Raw genomic sequence first — 25,137 nt, 5'->3', positions numbered from 1 at the left:
AAGCTTGGCACATCTGTATTTGGGAGTCTCCCATTCTTCTCTGCAGATCCTCTCATGCTCTGTCAGGTTGGATGGGGAGCATTGCTGCACAGTTATTTTCAGGTCTCTCCAGAGATGTTCGATCAGGTTCAAGTCCGGGCTCTGGCTGGGCCACTCAAGGACATTCAGAGACTTGTCCCGAAGCCACTCCTGCGTTGTCTTGGCTATGTGCTTAGGGTTGTTGTCCTGTTGGAAGGTGAACCTTCACCCCAGTCTGAGGTCCTGAGCGCTCGGGAACAGGTTTTCATCAAGGATCTCTCTGTACTTTGCTCCATTCATCTTTCCCTCGATCCTGACTAATCTCCTAGTCCCTGCTGTGGAAAAACATCACCACAACATGATGCTGCCTCCACCATGCTTCACCGTAGGGATGGTGCCAGGTTTCCTCCAGACGTGACGCTGGAAAGAGTTCAATCTTGGTTTCATCAGACTGAAGAATCTTGTTTCTCATGGTCTGAGAGTCCTTTAGGTGCCTTTTGGAAAACTCCAAGCGGGCTGCCATGTGCCTTTTACGGAGGAGTGTCTTCCGTCTGGCCACTAACATAACAACCTGATTGGTGGAGTGCTGCAGAGAAGGTTCTCCCATCTCCACAGAGGAACTCCGAAGCCCTGTCAGAGTGGTTCCAAACCTCATCCATTTAAGAATCATGGAGGCCACTGTGTTCTTGGGGACCTACAATGCTGCAGAACTTTTTTGGTACCCTTCTCCAGATCTGTGCCTCGACACAATCCTGTCTCAGAGCTCTACGGACAATTCCTTTGGCCTAATGGCTTGGTTTCTGCTCTGACATGCACTGTCAACTGTGGGACCTTATATAGACAGGTGTGTGCCTTTCCAAATCACGTCCAATCAATTGAATTTACCACAGGTGGACTCCAGTCAAGTTGTAGAAACATCTCAAGGATGATCAATGGAAACAGGATGCACCTGAGCTCAATTTTGAGTCTCATAGCAAAGGGTATGAATACTTATGTAAATAAGATGTTGAATTTTAAACAAAATTATATTTGAGAGAAAAAACAGAAAAAAACATTCGTATTGTCATTATGGGGTATTGTGATGTCATTATGGAGTATTGTGATGTCATTATGGGTATTGTGATGTCATTATGGGGTATTGTGTGTAGATTGATGAGGATTTTTATTTATTTAATCAATTTTAGAATAAAGCTGTAACTTAAAAACATGTAGAAAAAGTCAAGGGGTCTGAATACTTTCCGAATGCACTGTTTACACGGGGTACCAATACCAAGTCGATTTACATGGGTACAAAGTAGTTGATGTAGATACTGTACATTTAACTAGCAATCAAGTGGCAGATAAACAGTAACAGCAGCATATGTGATGAGTCCAAAAAGTTAGTGCAGAAAGGCTCAGTGCAGATAGCCCGGGTAGCAACTATTTAACTATCTGTGACTGCTCGAGGTAGCTTAGTTAGCCCTATTACAACAACACTATGACAGGTTATTATAGGTAAGATAGTTAGTCCTATTACAACAACACTATGACAGGTTATTATAGGTAAGATAGTTAGTCCTATTACAACAACACTATGACAGGTTATTATAGGTAAGATAGTTAGTCCTATTACAGCAACACTATTTCAGGTTATTATAGGTAAGATAGTTAGTCCTATTACAACAACACTATGACAGGTTATTATAGGTAAGATAGTTAGTCCTATTACAACAACACTATGACAGGTTATTATAGGTAAGATAGTTAGTCCTATTACAACAACACTATGACAGGTTATTATAGGTAACGTAGTTAGTCCTATTACAACAACACTATGACAGGTTATTATAGGTAAGATAGTTAGTCCTATTACAACAACACTATGACAGGTAGATAGGTAAGATAGTTAGTCCTATTACAACAACACTATGACAGGTTATTATAGGTAACGTAGTTAGTCCTATTACAACAACACTATGACAGGTTATTATAGGTAAGATAGTTAGTCCTATTACAACAACACTATGACAGGTAGATAGGTAAGATAGTTAGTCCTATTACAACAACACTATGACAGGTTATTATAGGTAACGTAGTTAGTCCTATTACAACAACACTATGACAGGTTATTATAGGTAAGATAGTTAGTCCTATTACAGCAACACTATTTCAGGTTATTATAGGTAAGATAGTTAGTCCTATTACAACAACACTATGACAGGTAGATAGGTAAGATAGTTAGTCCTATTACAACAACACTATGACAGGTTATTATAGGTAAGATAGTTAGTCCTATTACAACAACACTATGACAGGTAGATAGGTAAGATAGTTAGTCCTATTACAACAACACTATGACAGGTTATTATAGGTATAGTTAGTCCTATTACAACAACACTATGACAGGTTATTATAGGTAAGATAGTTAGTCCTATTACAGCAACACTATTTCAGGTTATTATAGGTAAGATAGTTAGTCCTATTACAACAACACTATGACAGGTAGATAGGTAAGATAGTTAGTCCTATTACAACAACACTATGACAGGTTATTATAGGTAAGATAGTTAGTCCTATTACAACAACACTATGACAGGTAGATAGGTAAGATAGTTAGTCCTATTACAACAACACTATGACAGGTTATTATAGGTAACATAGTTAGTCCTATTACAACAACACTATGACAGGTTATTATAGGTAAGATAGTTAGTCCTATTACAACAACACTATGACAGGTTATTATAGGTAACGTAGTTAGTCCTATTACAACAACACTATGACAGGTAGATAGGTAAGATAGTTAGTCCTATTACAACAACACTATGACAGGTTATTATAGGTAACGTAGTTAGTCCTATTACAACAACACTATGACAGGTTATTATAGGTAAGATAGTTAGTCCTATTACAACAACACTATGACAGGTTATTATAGGTAAGATAGTTAGTCCTATTACAACAACACTATGACAGGTTATTATAGGTAACGTAGTTAGTCCTATTACAACAACACTATGACAGGTTATTATAGGTAAGATAGTTAGTCCTATTACAACAACACTATGACAGGTAGATAGGTAAGATAGTTAGTCCTATTACAACAACACTATGACAGGTTATTATAGGTAACGTAGTTAGTCCTATTACAACAACACTATGACAGGTTATTATAGGTAAGATAGTTAGTCCTATTACAACAACACTATGACAGGTTATTATAGGTAAGATAGTTAGTCCTATTACAACAACACTATGACAGGTTATTATAGGTAAGATAGTTAGTCCTATTACAACAACACTATGACAGGTTATTATAGGTAAGATAGTTAGTCCTATTACAACAACACTATGACAGGTTATTATAGGTAACGTAGTTAGTCCTATTACAACAACACTATGACAGGTAGATAGGTAAGATAGTTAGTCCTATTACAACAACACTATGACAGGTTATTATAGGTAAGATAGTTAGTCCTATTACAACAACACTATGACAGGTAGATAGGTAACTTAGTTAGTCCTGTTGATCAGTCAGCACAAATTTGGATTCTAAGAATGACACGACAGCAGGAGAAAGAGTTTATGTCGGAGCTGGAATTCATACTACACATGTCTGAAACAGCGATGCTGTCAGTCTGCATGGACAACTGAGGTTCTGTTTGCATGTACGTTTGGGGTTCAACCGTTTACTATATGGGGTACATAACTAGCTTATTGTTTCTTAACAAAACACTTTGTTTTCTCGGCTATGTTTTGTGAGGTCTTGGTTGTTCTTCGGGGAAATGTAGAGTAGCTAACTGCAGTGTTTGTCCTGTCTAAAATTGGTCTACCGCGTCTTACCGTAGCTAGGTCTGTACACTGCAAATTAACGTGAGTACCGTGGCAGTTTCCCAAAGTTTGTTGGTTTTAATCTTATGTTGGCTAAGGCTAATTGGCTATCGTAGCAGCCAAGGAAGTTCGCTAACTTAGTTTATTTGTGCATATGTGTTTGCTCTGATTACACGCAACTGTCTAAATCAGCAGTCTAAACACTTCAGCCTTACAGTGAAAAACCTTACTTGGCTAGCTAGCTTTCCTCGCTTGTTGGTTAGCTACTTAGCCAAGGGTAGTTCTAATCATACTGGTATAACTTTACGTTAGCTAACTAGCTAGTCAAAACCAAACCACATTCACACTTGACCTTATTTTAGCGCCAAATACTTCCAGGTGAAGTGTAATAATAATACCATTGTAAAGCCGAATTTCTTCCCTTTCAAGCGAAATCAATGAGGAGACCTCCATGCTGCCCTTCACAACATGGCGGATGGGGAAGCGAAGACTGCGCTATAGTGAAAGGGGAAGATATGTTGTGTGGGGAAACTGCTTTTTTCTCCCGATTTGTCCAATTTATCACCTCTAAAATGAGTTTATGTAATGTCTCATTTCATACCTATTTTAAGGTTTGTGTCGAATTTGAATAGGGTTTTTTAGGGCGGGCTAATGTTAGCTTCACAAGTAAACTGCGGCTGTCACTGCTTTTGAGAGTCATGACGGCACGCAGTGATGATGATTCGAAAAATGCACTATTGATTGAATCAACTATCGATGAACTCACAAGTAATTAACTTTACACTCACCATTGATAATGTCTTAATAAATAAATTGATAGATATATGAGTTACACAAAGTAGGAAACTTTATTTTCAGAGGGGATTGATTCTGTTCAAAGAGAGAGAGGAAGGAACAATGCTTCTTTATATAATGTTACTGAACAAATCATGAGAATGGGTTAATGTAACAACTTCCAATAGCACAAGATAAATCATTATATTAACTACTTAACATTAGTGAATTATTGTATATAGCAACAATATGAATATAAAAATAAATATAACAACTAATAACAGTTAGTAACTCTCATCTGTCCTTTCACTCCATCATATACACTGTGTCCATGAAAACCTGCTCTTTCCATGAAATAGGTAATAACATTATGTTGGATTACATGGACATTATATCCACATTTGTGAGTCCATTTCCTTGGAACTATCTTATAAATTATGTTGCATGAATTAAAAAAACTACCTCTCATTTAATTGTATTTTGACAGGAAATGTCTGGAAAGGGGAAGGGCCTAACAAGCACCGCTCCACTCCCGAACAGCTATAGGCTGCTAACGAGGAAGTGAATGCAGGGAGGAGCCTGAGGGAGGTGGCTCGTGCCTACTGTCAGTACCTGTTTACAGGGAAGCCAATGGTCCAAAACATTCCACATAGTTCATAACTATTGCAGTTTGGTGAAATGCTGTTCAAGGTCACTGAACTTTGGTCTCCTTCATTTTCTTCACTTCTTCAATCAACAGCAGAAAGAGAAGCAGGAATGTAGCCTCTCAATTTTGGTTAGAGCATGTCATTTACAAACAACTTTAATAGATAACACGTGTTATTGACATGCGTTATTGCACGCATGAGATTTCACAATTATTGTCACGTTCTGACCATAGTTCCTTGTTTTAGTGTTGGTCAGGACGTGAGCTGGGTGGGCATTCTATGTTGTGTGTCTAGTTTGTCCGTTTCTATGTATGGCCTGATATGGTTCTCAATCAGAGGCAGGTGTTAGTCATTGTCTCTGATTGGGAACCATATTTAGGTAGCTTGTTTTGTGTTGGGGTTTGTGGGTGGTTGTTTCCTGTCTCTGTGTTCTCTGCACCAGATAGGACTGTTTCCTGTCTTTGTGTTCTCTGCACCAGATAGGACTGTTTCCTGTCTCTGTGTTCTCTGCACCAGATAGGACTGTTTCCTGTCTCTGTGTTCTCTGCACCAGAGAGGACTGTTTCCTGTCTCTGTGTTCTCTGCACCAGATAGGACTGTTTCCTGTCTCTGTGTTCTCTGCACCAGATAGGACTGTTTCCTGTCTCTGTGTTCTCTGCACCAGAGAGGACTGTTTCCTGTCTCTGTGTTCTCTGCACCAGATAGGACTGTTTCCTGTCTCTGTGTTCTCTGCACCAGAGAGGACTGTTTCCTGTCTCTGTGTTCTCTGCACCAGAGAGGACTGTTTCCTGTCTCTGTGTTCTCTGCACCAGATAGGACTGTTTCCTGTCTCTGTGTTCTCTGCACCAGATAGGACTGTTTCCGGTCTCTGTGTTCTCTGCACCAGAGAGGACTGTTTCCTGTCTCTGTCTGTTCTCTGCACCAGATAGGACTGTTTCCTGTCTCTGTGTTCTCTGCACCAGATAGGACTGTTTCCTGTCTCTGTGTTCTCTGCACCAGATAGGACTGTTTCCTGTCTTTGTGTTTCTCTGCACCAGATAGGACTGTTTCCTGTCTCTGTGTTCTCTGCACCAGATAGGACTGTTTCCTGTCTCTGTGTTCTCTGCACCAGATAGGACTGTTTCCTGTCTTTGTGTTTCTCTGCACCAGATAGGACTGTTTCGGGTTTTGCCACGTTTGTTGTTTTTGTAATTGCATTCATGTTGAGTTTCTGTAGCTCAGTTGGTAGCGCATGGCGCTTGTAACGCCAGGGTAGTGGGTTCGATTCCCGGGACCACCCATACGTAGAATGTATGCACACATGACTGTAAGTCGCTTTGGATAAAAGCGTCTGCTAAATGGCATATATATATATATATATATATCCATTTGTATCTCATATTAAAAACCATGAACTCTAACCTCGCTGCATTTTGGTCCTCCTCTCCTTCGACGGAAGAAAGCCGTTACAATTATTGAATAAAGCGCTCGTGAAAAGGTTGGCACGGCAAAGGTTTTTCAAAACATGTGAACACAGCAAACGTGAGAGCAAAAATAGGAAAGCTCTTTGTCAGCAGGTGAAGGGTTTGTTTGTGTAAATGCAGATCAGAGGTTTGCACAGCGGTATTCTTTTTAAGATTCTGCTCATCAAAGTCATACGCAATTCATTATTGATTGATTCAGTGTTTGTGTTATTGATGACCACATTGCTGTTAGCGCCCTACTCGTGAAAAATGTGTTTAATATTAGCCATAATAAAATTCATACTAATGCTCATGAAATGAAAATCATGAATAATGTGCATATGGTTAAGCGTGATTTTAATCTGAGAGAGAAGCGTTACTCCTGGTGAAAAGAGGTTGTACGCCACACAATGAGTTGCATAATGCTCGTCGGGACACGGCACGATGTAATGTACAGTGTCAGAGGGGTCTGTTTTTTTCACATTTTCTCGAATACTATTGGTCCAATACCATGTCAATCAACGCCTGAATAGAAACGTAGCTAACACCCTGTATTTTGATGCTAACACAGTTGCTACAGTCCCAATAGTATTCATTGTAGCCTCGTTTGAATGATGCGCTTCATCTGCTGTTCTATCAGGAGGATTCATCTGCTGTTCTATCAGGAGGATTCATCTGCTGTTGTCAGGAGAAATTCATCTGCTGTTCTACCAGGAGGATTCATCTGCTGTTGTCAGGAGAAATTCATCTGCTGTTCTATCAGGAGGATTCATCTGCTGTTGTCAGGAGAAATTCATCTGCTGTTCTATCAGGAGGATTCATCTGCTGTTGTCAGGAGAAATTCATCTGCTGTTCTATCAGGAGGATTCATCTGCTGTTGTCAGGAGAAATTCATCTGCTGTTGTATCAGGAGGATTCATCTGCTGTTGTCAGGAGGATTCATCTGCTGTTCTATCAGGAGGATTCATCTGCTGTTCTATCAGGAGGATTCATCTGCTGTTCTATCAGGAGGATTCATCTGCTGCTCTATCAGGAGGATTCATCTGCTGTTCTATCAGGAGGATTCATCTGCTGTTCTATCAGGAGGATTCATCTGCTGTTCTATCAGGAGGATTCATCTGCTGTTCTATCAGGAGGATTCATCTGCTGCTCTATTAGGAGGATTCATCTGCTGTTGTCAGGAGAAATTCATCTGCTGGTCTATCAGGAGGATTCATCTGCTGCTCTATTAGGAGGATTCATCTGCTGTTGTCAGGAGGATTCATCTGCTGTTGTCAGGAGGATTCATCTGCTGTTGTCAGGAGGATTCATCTGCTGTTGTATCAGGAGGATTCATCTGCTGTTGTCAGGAGGATTCATCTGCTGTTGTCAGGAGGATTCATCTGCTGTTCTATCAGGAGGATTCATCTGCTGTTCTATCAGGAGGATTCATCTGCTGTTCTATCAGGAGGATTCATCTGCTGTTGTCAGGAGGATTCATCTGCTGTTGTATCAGGAGGATTCATCTGCTGTTGTCAGGAGGATTCATCTGCTGTTGTCAGGAGGATTCATCTGCTGCTCTATCAGGATGATTCATCTGCTGTTCTATTAGGAGGATTCATTTGCTGTTGTCAGGAGGATTCATCTGCTGCTCTATCAGGAGGATTCATCTGCTGTTGTCAGGAGGATTCATCTGCTGTTCTATTAGGAGGATTCATCTGCTGTTGTCAGGAGGATTCATCTGCTGCTCTATCACGAGGATTCATCTGCTGTTCTATCAGGAGGATTCATCTGCTGCTCTATTAGGAGGATTCATCTGCTGTTGTCAGGAGGATTCATCTGCTGTTGTCAGGAGGATTCATCTGCTGTTCTATTAGGAGGATTCATCTGCTGTTGTCAGGAGGATTCATCTGCTGTTCTATCAGGAGGATTCATCTGCTGTTCTATCAGGAGGATTCATCTGCTGTTGTCAGGAGGATTCATCTGCTGTTGTCAGGAGGATTCATCTGCTGCTCTATCAGGATGATTCATCTGCTGTTCTATTAGGAGGATTCATCTGCTGTTGTCAGGAGGATTCATCTGCTGTTGGGAGTGGGGTTGGGAGTGGCTTGTGGAGGTGGCATGGTGACTGGAAGGTGGTGGGAGGGACTTGTGGAGGTGGCATGGTGACAGCAAGTAGATGGGAGGGGCTTGTGGAGGTGGCATGGTGACTGCAAGGGGTTGGGAGTGGCTTGTGGAGGTGGCATGGTGACTGCAAGTGGTTGGGAGTGGCTTGTGGAGGTGGCATGGTGACAGCATTCTGATGATGCTCTGTTCTGTTCGTTCTGGTTCATATTCACACAGATTAACAAGTCTGCGTCCCAAATGGCACCCTATTCCCTGGGCCCTGGTCAAAAGTAGTACACTAGGGAATAGGGTGCCATTTGGGAGGTTTAGCCAGGGTTCGAGAAGTATTAATGGACATAGTCCAGGTTTAGCCAGGGTTAGAGAAGTATTAATGGACATAGTCCAGGTTTAGCCAGGGTTAGAGAAGTATATGTTGACTTGTATTGTATATACAGTTGAAGTCAGAAGTTTACATTCCACTTAAGTTGGAGTCATTAAAACTCATTTTTCAAACACTCCACACATTTCTTGTTAACGAACTATAGTTTTGGCAAATCAGTTGGGACATCTACTTTGTGCATGACACAAGTCATTTTTCCAACAATTGTTTACAGACAGATTATTTCACTTGTAATTCACTGTATCACAATTCCAGTTGGTCAGAAGTTTACATACACTAAGTTGACTGTGCCTTTAAACAGCTTGAAAATTCCAGAAAATGATGTCATGGCTTTAGAAGCTTCTGATAATTTGAGTCAATTGGAGGTGTACCTTTAAACTTGGTGTACCTGTACCTTTAAACTCAGTGCCTCTTTGCCTGACATCATGGGAAAATCTAAATAAATCAGACATACTTCCAAAGTCCTGGCAAAATGGCTTAAGGACAACAAAGTCAAGGTATTGGAGTGGCCATCAAAAAGCCTGACCTCAATCCTGTAGAACATTTGTGGGCAGAAGTGAAAAAGAGCGTGCGAGCAAGGAGGCCTACAAACCTGACTCAGTTACACCAGCTCTGTCAGGAGGAATGGGACAAAATTCACCCAACTTATCCTGGGAAGCTTGTGCAAGGCTACCTGAAACGTTTGACCCAAGTTAAACAATTTAAAGGCAATGCTACCAAACACTAACTCAGTGTATGTAAACTTCTGACCCACTGGGAATGTGATGAAAGAAATAAAAGCTGAAATAAATCATTCTCCCTACTATTATTCTGACATTTCACATTCTTAAAGTAAAGTGGTGATCCTAACTGGCCTAAAACAGGGAATCTTTACTAGGATTAAATGTGAGGAATTGTGAAAACTGAGTTTAAATGTATTTGGCTAAGGTGTACGTAAACTTCTGACTTCAACTGTATATATAAAACGTGTTGTGTGTGTGTGTGTGTGTGTGTGTGTGTGTGTGTGTGTGTGTGTGTGTGTGTGTGTGTGTGTGTGTGTGTGTGTGTGTGTGTGTGTGTGTGTGTGTGTGTGTGTGTGTGTGTGTGTGTGTGTGTGTGTGTGTGTGTGTGTGGTGTTTTTGTGTGTGTGTACACTCATGCTCGTGCTTTGTGAAGGGGAGTGGAAGGATTTCTGTCACCATTGTCCCTGTCCAATCTATTATGACTCAGTGTATCACTGTGCCCTTTCACCTCAACAACAACAACAGAAAAGAACAGAACAGCCACCATGTGCAGCTCAGCTCTGAACAGCAGGCAGCATATCCTCCTCTCTTCTCTTGTCTTCTCTCTGCTCCCTTCACACAGTAATCTATCTCGGCTCATCTCCTTTATTTCTCTCTCTCTCTCTCTCTCTCTCTCTCTCTCTCTCTCTCTCTCTCTCTCTCTCTCTCTCTCTCTCTCTCTCTCTCTCTCCATCTCTCTCTCTCTCTCTCTCTCTCTCTCTCTCTCTCTCTCTCTCTCTCTCTCTCTCTCTCTCTCTCTCTCTCTCTCTCTCTCTCTCTGTGTCTCTCTCTCTCGGTCTCTTCAATTCAAAGGACTTTATTGGCATGGGAAACATGTGTTAACATTGCCAAAGCAAGTGAGGTAGATAATATAATATATATACAGTGTTGTAACAATATACAACTGGTTAAAGTACACAAGGGAAATAAATAAGCATAAATATGGGTTGTATTTACAATGGTGTTTGTTCTTCACTGGTTGCCCTTTTCTTGTGGCAACAGGTCACAAATCTTGCTGCTGTGATGTCACACTGTGGAATTTCACCCAGTAGATATGGGAGTTTATTAAAATTGGATTTGTTTTCAAATTCTTTGTGTATCTGTGTAATCTGAGGGAAATATGTCTCTCTAATATGGTCATACATTGTGCAGGAGGTTAGGAAGTGCAGCTCAGTTTCCACCTCATTTTGTGGGCATTGAGCACATAGCCTGTCTTCTCTTGAGAGCCATGTCTGCCTACGGCGGCCTTTCTCAATAGCAAGGCTATGCTCACTCAGTCTGTACATAGTCAAAACTTTCCTTAAGTTTGGGTCAGTCACAGTGGTCAGGTATTCTGCCACTGTGTACTCTCTGTTTAAGGCCAAATAGCATTCTAGTTTGCTCTGTTTTTTTGTTAATTCTTTCCAATGTGTCAAATAATTATCTTTTTGTTTTCTCATGATTTGGTTGGGTCTAATTGTGCTACTGTCCTGAGGCTCTGTGGGGTGTGTTTGTGTTTGTGAACAGAGCCCCAGGACCAGCTTGCTTAGGGGACTCTTCTCCAGGTTCATCTCTCTGTAGTTGATGGCTTTGTAATGGAAGGTTTGAGAATCGCTTCCTTTTAGGTGGTTGTAGAATTTAACGGCTCTTTTCTGGATTTTGATAATTAGTGGGTATCGGCCTAATTCTGCTGTGCATGCATTATTTGGTGTTCTACGTTGTACACGGAGGATATTTTTGCATAGTTCTGCATGCAGAGTCTCATTTTGGTGTTTTGTCCCATTTTGTGAAGTCTTGGTTGGTGAGCGGACCCCAGACCTCACAACCATAAAGGGCAATGGGCTCTATGACTGATTCAAGTATTCTTAGCCTAATTGGTATGTTGAAATTTTTGTTCCTTTTGATGGCATAGAATGCCCTTCTTGCCTTGTCTCTCAGCTCGTTTACAGCTTTGTGGAAATTCCCTGTGGCGCTGATGTTTAGGCCAAGGTATGTATAGTTTTTTGTGTGCTCTAGGGCAATGGTGTCTAGCTGGAATTTATATTTGTGGTCCTAGCGACTGGACCTTTTTTGGAACAACATTATTTTGGTCTTACTGAGATTTACTGTCAGGGCCCAGGTCTGATAGAATCTGTGCAGAATATCTAGGTGCTGCTGTAGGCCCTCCTTTGTTGGTGACAGAAGCACCAGATCATCAGCAAACAGTAGACATTTGACTTCAGATTCTAGTAGGGTGAGGCCGGGTGCTGCAGACTTTTCTAGTGCCCGCGCCAATTCGTTGATATATATATATATATATATATTTTTTTTTTAATTTAACCTTTATTTAACTAGGCAAGTCAGTTAAGAACAAATTCTTATTTTCAATGATGGTCTAGGAACAGTGGGTTAACTGCCTGTTCAGGGGCAGAACGACAGATTTGTACCTTGTCAGCTCGGGGGTTTGAACTTGCAACCTTCCGGTTACTAGTCCAACGCTCTAACCACTAGAATACCCTGCCGCCCCGGGAGGGTGGAGCTTAAGCTGTATCCCTGTCTCACCCCACGACCTTGTGTGAAGAAATGTGTGTGTTTTTTGCCAATTGTAACCGCACACTTGTTGTTTGTGTACATGGATTTCATAATGTTGTATCTGTCTGTCTCTCTCTCTCTCTCTCTCTCTCTCTCTCTCTCTCTCTCTCTCTCTCTCTCTCTCTCTCTCTCTCTCTCTCTCTCTCTCTCTCTGTCTCTCTCTCTCTCTCTGTCCCTCTCTCTGTCTGTCTGTCTGTCTGTCTCTCTCTCTGTCTGTCTGTCTGTCTGTCTGTCTGTCTGTCTGTCTGTCTGTCTGTCTGTCTGTCTGTCTGTCTGTCTGTCTGTCTGTCTGTCTGTCTGTCTGTCTGTCTGTCTGTCTGTCTGTCTCTCTCTCTCTCTCTCTCTCTCTCTCTCTCTCTCTCTCTCTCTCTCTCTCTCTCTCTCTCTCTCTCTCTCTCTCTCTCTCTCTCTCTCTCTCTCTCTCTCTCTCTCCATTAGATATTCACAGTAACATCCTTGTCATTCTCACTTACCCTCCCCCTCTGATCCTCAGGCAGAGTGATTGAGGGTTATATAGGCTATGCTCTGTAATTCTGTATACTCTGTAATTCTGTAAGTATGATAGCTTAACTGTCCTGTTAGCCAGAAAAGGAACTGCACGCTATCCTATAATCAATGGTGTTTAGGATTACCATGTAGGCTATGCTACACATTGACACTGCCACGCAGACTATCACTCTCTCCCTCTGCCCAGATGATCTCTCCAGAGGATCTGTCTGTTTCTCCTGTGTCTATCTGATCTGTGGATGGCTGGAGGTTTGTGGTTGTGGTTTTCCCTCCTAGGAGTGGATGGCTGGAGGTTTGTTTTTGTGGTTTTCCTCCTAGGAGTGGATGGCTGGAGGTTTGTTGTGGTTTTCCTCCTAGGAGTGGATGGCTGGAGGTTTGTTTTTGTGGTTTTCCTCCTAGGAGTGGATGGCTGGAGGTTTGTTGTGGTTCTCCTCCTAGGAGTGGATGGCTGGAGGTTTGTTGTACCAGGGACACATGCTCGGCATGTGACGGAGTATATTGGAATGTCATCTATATACATACCACTACACCCTGCCCGTGCAGGTCCCTGAAAATCTCATCTACAAAGGATTGGAAGACTGATGGAGCATTCATTAACCCGTACGGCATGACGAGGTACTCATAGTGCCCAGAAGTGGTGCTAAATGCTGTCTTCCACTCTTCTCCCGCCCAGATACGCACCAGGTTGTAAGCGCTCCTGAGGTCCAATTTTGTGAAGAAGCGTGCCCCTGTGTAATGACTCGGTCATACTGGCTATGAGTGGTGGCGGGTAACTGTATTTTACCGTGATCTTATTTAAACTTCGATAATTAATACACGGGTGCAAACCTCCATCCTTCTTCTTCACAAAAAATAAACTTGAGGAGACAGGTGAGATGGAAGGCTGAATGTATCCCTGTCCCAGAGATTCGGTGACATATGTCTCCATAGCTGCCGTCTCCTCCTGTGACAGAGGAGTGACACGTGACTCCTGGGAAGTGCAGCATTACCCTGGAGGTTTATCACACAATCCCCCTGTCGATGGGGTGGTAATTGGTAATTTGCCAAGTCGGCAAATTCGGGGGGAATGTGCTTGGTGGAGACCTGGTTTGGACTTTCCACCGTAGTGGCAGCTATGGAAACACCTACACACCTCCCTGAGCATTTACATTTACATTTACATTTAAGTCATTTAGCAGACGCTCTTATCCAGAGCGACTTACAAATTGGTGCATTCACCTTATGACATCCAGTGGAACAGTCACTTTACAATAGTGCATCTAAATCTTAAAGGGGGGGGGTGAGAGGGAATACTTATCCTATCCTAGGTATTCCTTAAAGAGGTGGGGTTTCAGGTGTCTCCGGAAGGTGGTGATTGAGCACTGACGGGACCATCCCTTGAGAGCCCTCTGCTGCCACGAAATAGTGGGATCATGCGAAGCCAACCAGGGAATCCCCAACACAACAGGGAACGCAGGAGAGTTGATTAGGAAGAGACTCATTTGCTCCCTATGACTCTCCTGTGTTATCATAGTGAGTGGAGCTGTGACCTCCCTAATTAGTCCCGACCCCAAAGGACGACTGTCTAAGGCATGTATAGCGAAGAGAACCTCAACAGACACAATAGGGATCCCTAATCTCATAGCAAAGGAACGGTCGATAAAGTTCCCAGCTGCGCCTGAATCTACTAGCACCTTATGCTGGGAACGCGGGGAAAACTCAGGGAATTCAATCGACAACCACATGTGTGCAACAGGGAGCTCTGGGTGAGTGATGTGCCTACTCACCTGGGATGACCCACCAGCACTCCGCCTGCTACCTCTACCTCCTGGGGAACCCCCCCAGCACCGACCAGCAGTGTGCCCTCTGCGGCCACAGTTGGTGCAGGGAATGGTCCCCCTCCGGTCCCCCTCGTTGCAGCGTCTCTCAACTCCATAGGTGTTGGATCAGGAGCGCTGGGGGATGGAACTGACGGACCCCGATCAGGACGTCCGCGGGAGGCCAACAGGTTGTCTTACCGGATCGATAAGTCCACCTGCTGGTCCAGTGTAAGGGTGGTGTGCCTGCAGGCTAGCTCCCGACGAACATCCTCTCGTAGGCTACACCTGTAGTGATCGATCAGGGCCCGGTCATTCCATCCCGCACCGGCCGCCAGAGTTCTAAAGTCCAGCGCAAAATCTTGAGCGCTCCTCATCCCCTGACGTAGATGAAATAGGCGTTCCCCGACCGCTCCCCCTCCGGGGATGATCGAATACCGCCCGGAAACGGCGGGCGAATACCTCATAGTCATCCAACGTCTGACCTTCCCTCCCCCAGATGGCGTTGGCCCATTCCAGGGCTTTACCGGTCAGACAGGAGATAGGGGCGCTCACTCTCTCGCGTCCTGAAGGAGCTGGCCAGACAGATGCCACGTAGAGCTCCAGCTGGAGTAGGAACCCCTGACACACGGCAGCTGTCCCATCATACACCCTCGGGAGCGAGAGCTGAATCCCACCGGATCCTGATGATGGAGAGGCGGACATCACGGTAGGTAGTGGTGGAACCTGAGGAGACACAGGGTTCACAGGAAAAAACCCTCTCTCCCATCGGTCCATGGTTTGCAGCACGCGATCCATGGCTGTAGCCAGACTCTGCAGCATAGTCGCGTGCTGCTGAACGTGCTCCTCCATTTGAAGCGGAGGGCTGGCTGCACCTGCTGACTCCATGTATATGTTGAGTGATTCTGTCAGAGTCTATCTAGAAGATAGAGAAGGAGTCAGGCGCAGGACACAGGTAAGAGTAGAAAACACTGTATTTACTCAATCCAAGAACATTTAAAAAATTATGTTACAAAACAAGGACAAAATAGGACTCGAACTCCAACACACGAAAGACAATCACGCACAAACAGAAAGGGAAACCAGAGGGTTAAATAAGGAACATAATTATGAGATGGGAACCAGGTGTGTAAACATGGAAAAATGAAACATGGATTGGTGGCAGCTAGAAAGCCGGTGACGTCGACCGATGAACGCCGCCTGAACAAGGAGAGGGAAGAACTTCGGTGGAAGTCGTGACAAGTGGTCAGTTACTAAGGTAGAATACTAGAGGTCAGTTACTAATCTAGAATACTAGTGGTCAGTTACTAATCTAGAATACTAGAGGTCAGTTACTAAGGTAGAATACTAGTGGTCAGTTACTAATCTAGAATACTAGAGGTCAGTTACTAAGGTAGAATACTAGTGGTCAGTTACTAAGGTAGAATACTAGTGGTCAGTTACTAAGGTAGAATACTAGAGGTCAGTTACTAATCTAGAATACTAGTGGTCAGTTACTAATCTAGAATACTAGTGGTCAGTTACTAATCTAGAATACTAGAGGTCAGTTACTAAGGTAGAATACTAGAGGTCAGTTACTAATCTAGAATACTAGTGGTCAGTTACTAATCTAGAATACTAGAGGTCAGTTACTAAGGTAGAATACTAGAGGTCAGTTACTAAACTAGAATACTAGAGGTCAGTTACTAAGGTAGAATACTAGAGGTCAGTTACTAATCTAGAATACTAGTGGTCAGTTACTAATCTAGAATACTAGAGGTCAGTTACTAAGGTAGAATACTAGTGGTCAGTTACTAATCTAGAATACTAGAGGTCAGTTACTAAACTAGAATACTAGAGGTCAGTTACTAAGGTAGAATACTAGAGGTCAGTTACTAATCTAGAATACTAGTGGTCAGTTACTAATCTAGAATACTAGAGGTCAGTTACTAAACTAGAATACTAGAGGTCAGTTACTAAGGTAGAATACTAGAGGTCAGTTACTAATCTAGAATACTAGTGGTCAGTTACTAATCTAGAATACTAGAGGTCAGTTACTAAGGTAGAATACTAGAGGTCAGTTACTAAACTAGAATACTAGAGGTCAGTTACTAAGGTAGAATACTAGAGGTCAGTTACTAATCTAGAATACTAGTGGTCAGTTACTAATCTAGAATACTAGAGGTCAGTTACTAAGGTAGAATACTAGTGGTCAGTTACTAATCTAGAATACTAGAGGTCAGTTACTAAGGTAGAATACTAGTGGTCAGTTACTAAGGTAGAATACTAGTGGTCAGTTACTAAGGTAGAATACTAGAGGTCAGTTACTAATCTAGAATACTAGTGGTCAGTTACTAATCTAGAATACTAGTGGTCAGTTACTAATCTAGAATACTAGTGGTCAGTTACTAATCTAGAATACTAGAGGTCAGTTACTAATCTAGAATACTAGAGGTCAGTTACTAAGGTAGAATACTAGTGGTCAGTTACTAATCTAGAATACTAGTGGTCAGTTACTAATCTAGAATACTAGTGGTCAGTTACTAATCTAGAATACTAGTGGTCAGTTACTAATCTAGAATACTAGTGGTCAGTTACTAATCTAGAATACTAGTGGTCAGTTACTAATCTAGAATACTAGTGGTCAGTTACTAAACTAGAATACTAGTGGTCAGTTACTAATCTAGAATACTAGAGGTCAGTTACTAAACTAGAATACTAGAGGTCAGTTACTAAACTAGAATACTAGTGGTCAGTTACTAATCTAGAATACTAGTGGTCAGTTACTAATCTAGAATACTAGTGGTCAGTTACTAATCTAGAATACTAGTGGTCAGTTACTAATCTAGAATACTAGTGGTCAGTTACTAAACTAGAATACTAGAAGTTACTAAACTAGAATACTAGTACTAGTGGTCAGTTACTAATCTAGAATACTAGAGGTCAGTTACTAAACTAGAATACTAGAGGTCAGTTACTAAACTAGAATACTAGTGGTCAGTTACTAATCTAGAATACTAGTGGTCAGTTACTAAACTAGAATACTAGTGGTCAGTTACTAATCTAGAATACTAGAGGTCAGTTACTAAACTAGAATACTAGTGGTCAGTTACTAATCTAGAATACTAGAGGTCAGTTACTAAACTAGAATACTAGTGGTCAGTTACTAATCTAGAATACTAGAGGTCAGTTACTAATCTAGAATACTAGTGGTCAGTTACTAATCTAGAATACAAGTGGTCAGTTACTAAGGTAGAATACTAGAGGTCAGTTACTAAACTAGAATACTAGTGGTCAGTTACTAATCTAGAATACTAGTGGTCAGTTACTAAACTAGAATACTAGTGGTCAGTTACTAAACTAGAATACTAGTGGTCAGTTACTAATCTAGAATACTAGAGGTCAGTTACTAAACTAGAATACTAGAGGTCAGTTACTAAACTAGAATACTAGTGGTCAGTTACTAATCTAGAATACTAGTGGTCAGTTACTAAACTAGAATACTAGTGGTCAGTTACTAATCTAGAATACTAGAGGTCAGTTACTAAACTAGAATACTAGTGGTCAGTTACTAATCTAGAATACTAGAGGTCAGTTACTAAACTAGAATACTAGTGGTCAGTTACTAATCTAGAATACTAGAGGTCAGTTACTAATCTAGAATACTAGTGGTCAGTTACTAATCTAGAATACTAGTGGTCAGTTACTAATCTAGAATACTAGTGGTCAGTTACTAAACTAGAATACTAGTGGTCAGTTACTAATCTAGAATACTAGAGGTCAGTTACTAAACTAGAATACTAGTGGTCAGTTACTAATCTAGAATACTAGTGGTCAGTTACTAATCTAGAATACTAGAGGTCAGTTACTAAGGTAGAATACTAGTGGTCAGTTACTAATCTAGAATACTAGAGGTCAGTTACTAAACTAGAATACTAGTGGTCAGTTACTAATCTAGAATACTAGTGGTCAGTTACTAATCTAGAATACTAGAGGTCAGTTACTAAGGTAGAATACTAGAGGTCAGTTACTAAACTAGAATACTAGAGGTCAGTTACTAAACTAGAATACTAGTGGTCAGTTACTAATCTAGAATACTAGAGGTCAGTTACTAAACTAGAATACTAGAGGTCAGTTACTAAACTAGAATACTAGTGGTCAGTTACTAATCTAGAATACTAGTGGTCAGTTACTAAACTAGAATACTAGTGGTCAGTTACTAATCTAGAATACTAGAGGTCAGTTACTAAACTAGAATACTAGTGGTCAGTTACTAATCTAGAATACTAGAGGTCAGTTACTAAACTAGAATACTAGTGGTCAGTTACTAATCTAGAATACTAGAGGTCAGTTACTAATCTAGAATACTAGTGGTCAGTTACTAATCTAGAATACTAGTGGTCAGTTACTAATCTAGAATACTAGTGGTCAGTTACTAAGAATACTAGTAGAATACTAGAATACTAGGTCAGTTACTAATCTAGAATACTAGAGGTCAGTTACTAAACTAGAATACTAGTGGTCAGTTACTAATCTAGAATACTAGTGGTCAGTTACTAATCTAGAATACTAGTGGTCAGTTACTAATCTAGAATACTAGTGGTCAGTTACTAATCTAGAATACTAGAGGTCAGTTACTAAACTAGAATACTAGTGGTCAGTTACTAATCTAGAATACTAGTGGTCAGTTACTAATCTAGAATACTAGAGGTCAGTTACTAAGGTAGAATACTAGAGGTCAGTTACTAAACTAGAATACTAGAGGTCAGTTACTAAGGTAGAATACTAGAGGTCAGTTACTAATCTAGAATACTAGTGGTCAGTTACTAATCTAGAATACTAGAGGTCAGTTACTAAGGTAGAATACTAGTGGTCAGTTACTAATCTAGAATACTAGAGGTCAGTTACTAAGGTAGAATACTAGTGGTCAGTTACTAATCTAGAATACTAGTGGTCAGTTACTAAGGTAGAATACTAGAGGTCAGTTACTAATCTAGAATACTAGTGGTCAGTTACTAATCTAGAATACTAGTGGTCAGTTACTAATCTAGAATACTAGTGGTCAGTTACTAAGGTAGAATACTAGTGGTCAGTTACTAATCTAGAATACTAGAGGTCAGTTACTAAGGTAGAATACTAGTGGTCAGTTACTAATCTAGAATACTAGTGGTCAGTTACTAATCTAGAATACTAGTGGTCAGTTACTAATCTAGAATACTAGAGGTCAGTTACTAAGGTAGAATACTAGTGGTCAGTTACTAATCTAGAATACTAGTGGTCAGTTACTAAACTAGAATACTAGTGGTCAGTTACTAAACTAGAATACTAGTGGTCAGTTACTAATCTAGAATACTAGAGGTCAGTTACTAAACTAGAATACTAGTGGTCAGTTACTAAACTAGAATACTAGTGGTCAGTTACTAATCTAGAATACTAGTGGTCAGTTACTAAACTAGAATACTAGTGGTCAGTTACTAATCTAGAATACTAGTGGTCAGTTACTAAACTAGAATACTAGTGGTCAGTTACTAATCTAGAATACTAGAGGTCAGTTACTAAACTAGAATACTAGTGGTCAGTTACTAATCTAGAATACTAGAGGTCAGTTACTAATCTAGAATACTAGTGGTCAGTTACTAATCTAGAATACTAGTGGTCAGTTACTAATCTAGAATACTAGAGGTCAGTTACTAAACTAGAATACTAGTGGTCAGTTACTAATCTAGAATACTAGTGGTCAGTTACTAAACTAGAATACTAGTGGTCAGTTACTAAACTAGAATACTAGTGGTCAGTTACTAATCTAGAATACTAGTGGTCAGTTACTAAACTAGAATACTAGTGGTCAGTTACTAAACTAGAATACTAGTGGTCAGTTACTAATCTAGAATACTAGTGGTCAGTTACTAAACTAGAATACTAGTGGTCAGTTACTAATCTAGAATACTAGAGGTCAGTTACTAAACTAGAATACTAGTGGTCAGTTACTAATCTAGAATACTAGTGGTCAGTTACTAAACTAGAATACTAGTGGTCAGTTACTAATCTAGAATACTAGAGGTCAGTTACTAATCTAGAATACTAGTGGTCAGTTACTAATCTAGAATACTAGTGGTCAGTTACTAATCTAGAATACTAGTGGTCAGTTACTAAGGTAGAATACTAGTGGTCAGTTACTAATCTAGAATACTAGAGGTCAGTTACTAAACTAGAATACTAGTGGTCAGTTACTAATCTAGAATACTAGTGGTCAGTTACTAATCTAGAATACTAGAGGTCAGTTACTAATCTAGAATACTAGTGGTCAGTTACTAATCTAGAATACTAGTGGTCAGTTACTAATCTAGAATACTAGTGGTCAGTTACTAAACTAGAATACTAGTGGTCAGTTACTAATCTAGAATACTAGTGGTCAGTTACTAAACTAGAATACTAGAGGTCAGTTACTAATCTAGAATACTAGTGGTCAGTTACTAATCTAGAATACTAGTGGTCAGTTACTAAACTAGAATACTAGTGGTCAGTTACTAATCTAGAATACTAGAGGTCAGTTACTAAGGTAGAATACTAGTGGTCAGTTACTAAACTAGAATACTAGAGTTACTAATCTAGAATACTAGTGGTCAGTTACTAATCTAGAATACTAGTGGTCAGTTACTAATCTAGAATACTAGTGGTCAGTTACTAATCTAGAATACTAGTGGTCAGTTACTAAACTAGAATACTAGTGGTCAGTTACTAATCTAGAATACTAGTGGTCAGTTACTAATCTAGAATACTAGTGGTCAGTTACTAAACTAGAATACTAGTGGTCAGTTACTAATCTAGAATACTAGTGGTCAGTTACTAAGGTAGAATACTAGTGGTCAGTTACTAAACTAGAATACTAGAGGTCAGTTACTAATCTAGAATACTAGTGGTCAGTTACTAATCTAGAATACTAGTGGTCAGTTACTAATCTAGAATACTAGTGGTCAGTTACTAATCTAGAATACTAGTGGTCAGTTACTAATCTAGAATACTAGTGGTCAGTTACTAAACTAGAATACTAGTGGTCAGTTACTAATCTAGAATACTAGTGGTCAGTTACTAAACTAGAATACTAGTGGTCAGTTACTAATCTAGAATACTAGTGGTCAGTTACTAATCTAGAATACTAGTGGTCAGTTACTAAACTAGAATACTAGTGGTCAGTTACTAATCTAGAATACTAGAGGTCAGTTACTAAGGTAGAATACTAGTGGTCAGTTACTAAACTAGAATACTAGAGGTCAGTTACTAATCTAGAATACTAGTGGTCAGTTACTAATCTAGAATACTAGTGGTCAGTTACTAAACTAGAATACTAGTGGTCAGTTACTAATCTAGAATACTAGAGGTCAGTTACTAAGGTAGAATACTAGTGGTCAGTTACTAATCTAGAATACTAGAGGTCAGTTACTAAACTAGAATACTAGTGGTCAGTTACTAATCTAGAATACTAGTGGTCAGTTACTAATCTAGAATACTAGAGGTCAGTTACTAATCTAGAATACTAGTGGTCAGTTACTAATCTAGAATACTAGTGGTCAGTTACTAAGGTAGAATACTAGAGGTCAGTTACTAAGGTAGAATACTAGTGGTCAGTTACTAAACTAGAATACTAGAGGTCAGTTGCTAATCTAGAATACTAGTGGTCAGTTACTAATCTAGAATACTAGTGGTCAGTTACTAATCTAGAATACTAGTGGTCAGTTACTAAGGTAGAATACTAGAGGTCAGTTACTAAACTAGAATACTAGTGGTCAGTTACTAATCTAGAATACTAGTGGTCAGTTACTAAACTAGAATACTAGTGGTCAGTTACTAAACTAGAATACTAGTGGTCAGTTACTAATCTAGAATACTAGTGGTCAGTTACTAATCTAGAATACTAGTGGTCAGTTACTAATCTAGAATACTAGTGGTCAGTTACTAATCTAGAATACTAGTGGTCAGTTACTAATCTAGAATACTAGTGGTCAGTTACTAATCTAGAATACTAGTGGTCAGTTACTAAGGTAGAATACTAGTGGTCAGTTACTAAACTAGAATACTAGTGGTCAGTTACTAATCTAGAATACTAGTGGTCAGTTACTAAACTAGAATACTAGTGGTCAGTTACTAAACTAGAATACTAGTGGTCAGTTACTAAACTAGAATACTAGTGGTCAGTTACTAATCTAGAATACTAGTGGTCAGTTACTAAACTAGAATACTAGTGGTCAGTTACTAATCTAGAATACTAATCTAGTGGTCAGTTACTAATCTAGAATACTAGAGGTCAGTTACTAAACTAGAATACTAGTGGTCAGTTACTAATCTAGAATACTAGTGGTCAGTTACTAAACTAGAATACTAGAGGTCAGTTACTAATCTAGAATACTAGTGGTCAGTTACTAATCTAGAATACTAGTGGTCAGTTACTAAACTAGAATACTAGTGGTCAGTTACTAATCTAGAATACTAGAGGTCAGTTACTAAGGTAGAATACTAGTGGTCAGTTACTAAACTAGAATACTAGAGGTCAGTTACTAATCTAGAATACTAGTGGTCAGTTACTAATCTAGAATACTAGTGGTCAGTTACTAATCTAGAATACTAGTGGTCAGTTACTAAGGTAGAATACTAGTGGTCAGTTACTAAACTAGAATACTAGTGGTCAGTTACTAATCTAGAATACTAGTGGTCAGTTACTAATCTAGAATACTAGTGGTCAGTTACTAAACTAGAATACTAGTGGTCAGTTACTAATCTAGAATACTAGTGGTCAGTTACTAAACTAGAATACTAGTGGTCAGTTACTAATCTAGAATACTAGTGGTCAGTTACTAAGGTAGAATTACTAATCTACTAGTGGTCAGTTACTAAACTAGAATACTAGTGGTCAGTTACTAATCTAGAATACTAGTGGTCAGTTACTAATCTAGAATACTAGTGGTCAGTTACTAAACTAGAATACTAGTGGTCAGTTACTAATCTAGAATACTAGTGGTCAGTTACTAAACTAGAATACTAGTGGTCAGTTACTAATCTAGAATACTAGTGGTCAGTTACTAAACTAGAATACTAGTGGTCAGTTACTAATCTAGAATACTAGTGGTCAGTTACTAATCTAGAATACTAGTGGTCAGTTACTAATCTAGAATACTAGTGGTCAGTTACTAATCTAGAATACTAGTGGTCAGTTACTAAACTAGAATACTAGTGGTCAGTTACTAATCTAGAATACTAGTCAGGTCAGTTACTAAACTAGAATACTAGTGGTCAGTTACTAAACTAGAATACTAGTGGTCAGTTACTAATCTAGAATACTACTAGTGGTCAGTTACTAATCTAGAATACTAGTGGTCAGTTACTAAACTAGAATACTAGTGGTCAGTTACTAATCTAGAATACTAGAGGTCAGTTACTAAACTAGAATACTAGTGGTCAGTTACTAATCTAGAATACTAGAGGTCAGTTACTAAACTAGAATACTAGTGGTCAGTTACTAATCTAGAATACTAGTGGTCAGTTACTAATCTAGAATACTAGTGGTCAGTTACTAATCTAGAATACTAGTGGTCAGTTACTAATCTAGAATACTAGTGGTCAGTTACTAATCTAGAATACTAGTGGTCAGTTACTAATCTAGAATACTAGTGGTCAGTTACTAAACTAGAATACTAGAGGTCAGTTACTAATCTAGAATACTAGTGGTCAGTTACTAATCTAGAATACTAGTGGTCAGTTACTAATCTAGAATACTAGTGGTCAGTTACTAATCTAGAATACTAGTGGTCAGTTACTAATCTAGAATACTAGTGGTCAGTTACTAAGGTAGAATACTAGTGGTCAGTTACTAAACTAGAATACTAGTGGTCAGTTACTAAACTAGAATACTAGTGGTCAGTTACTAATCTAGAATACTAGTGGTCAGTTACTAATCTAGAATACTAGTGGTCAGTTACTAATCTAGAATACTAGTGGTCAGTTACTAAGTAGAATACTAGAGGTCAGTTACTAAACTAGAATACTAGTGGTCAGTTACTAATCTAGAATACTAGTGGTCAGTTACTAAACTAGAATACTAGTGGTCAGTTACTAAACTAGAATACTAGTGGTCAGTTACTAATCTAGAATACTAGTGGTCAGTTACTAATCTAGAATACTAGTGGTCAGTTACTAATCTAGAATACTAGTGGTCAGTTACTAATCTAGAATACTAGTGGTCAGTTACTAATCTAGAATACTAGTGGTCAGTTACTAATCTAGAATACTAGTGGTCAGTTACTAAACTAGAATACTAGTGGTCAGTTACTAATCTAGAATACTAGTGGTCAGTTACTAAACTAGAATACTAGTGGT

The 25,137-nt window shown here is 39.8% G+C and overlaps 1 protein-coding gene across 4 annotated transcripts in view; it reads left to right on the top strand.

Moving 5' to 3' along the window:
• si:ch211-45c16.2 (mitogen-activated protein kinase kinase kinase 13) overlaps positions 1–25,137 on the top strand; it is a 177,563-nt gene that overhangs the window by 10,252 nt on the left and 142,174 nt on the right. The window contains exon 2 of one of the 4 annotated variants that reach the window (XM_046350861.1): positions 15,290–15,499. The exons of 2 other annotated variants lie outside the window; for them this stretch is intronic. The gene's annotated coding sequence lies outside the window, so the exon portion shown is untranslated. Of the gene's footprint in view, positions 1–5,314; positions 5,378–15,289; positions 15,500–25,137 lie in introns of those variants that run through there. One more of the 4 variants, XM_046351037.1, reaches the window with a different exon arrangement.

Source organism: Oncorhynchus gorbuscha, linkage group LG01 (genome assembly GCF_021184085.1).
Source record: "Oncorhynchus gorbuscha isolate QuinsamMale2020 ecotype Even-year linkage group LG01, OgorEven_v1.0, whole genome shotgun sequence".
Classification (NCBI taxonomy): Eukaryota; Metazoa; Chordata; class Actinopteri; order Salmoniformes; family Salmonidae; genus Oncorhynchus; species Oncorhynchus gorbuscha.
Note: the sequence above shows the minus strand (reverse complement) of the source record. Positions and strands in the feature narration are given on the sequence as shown.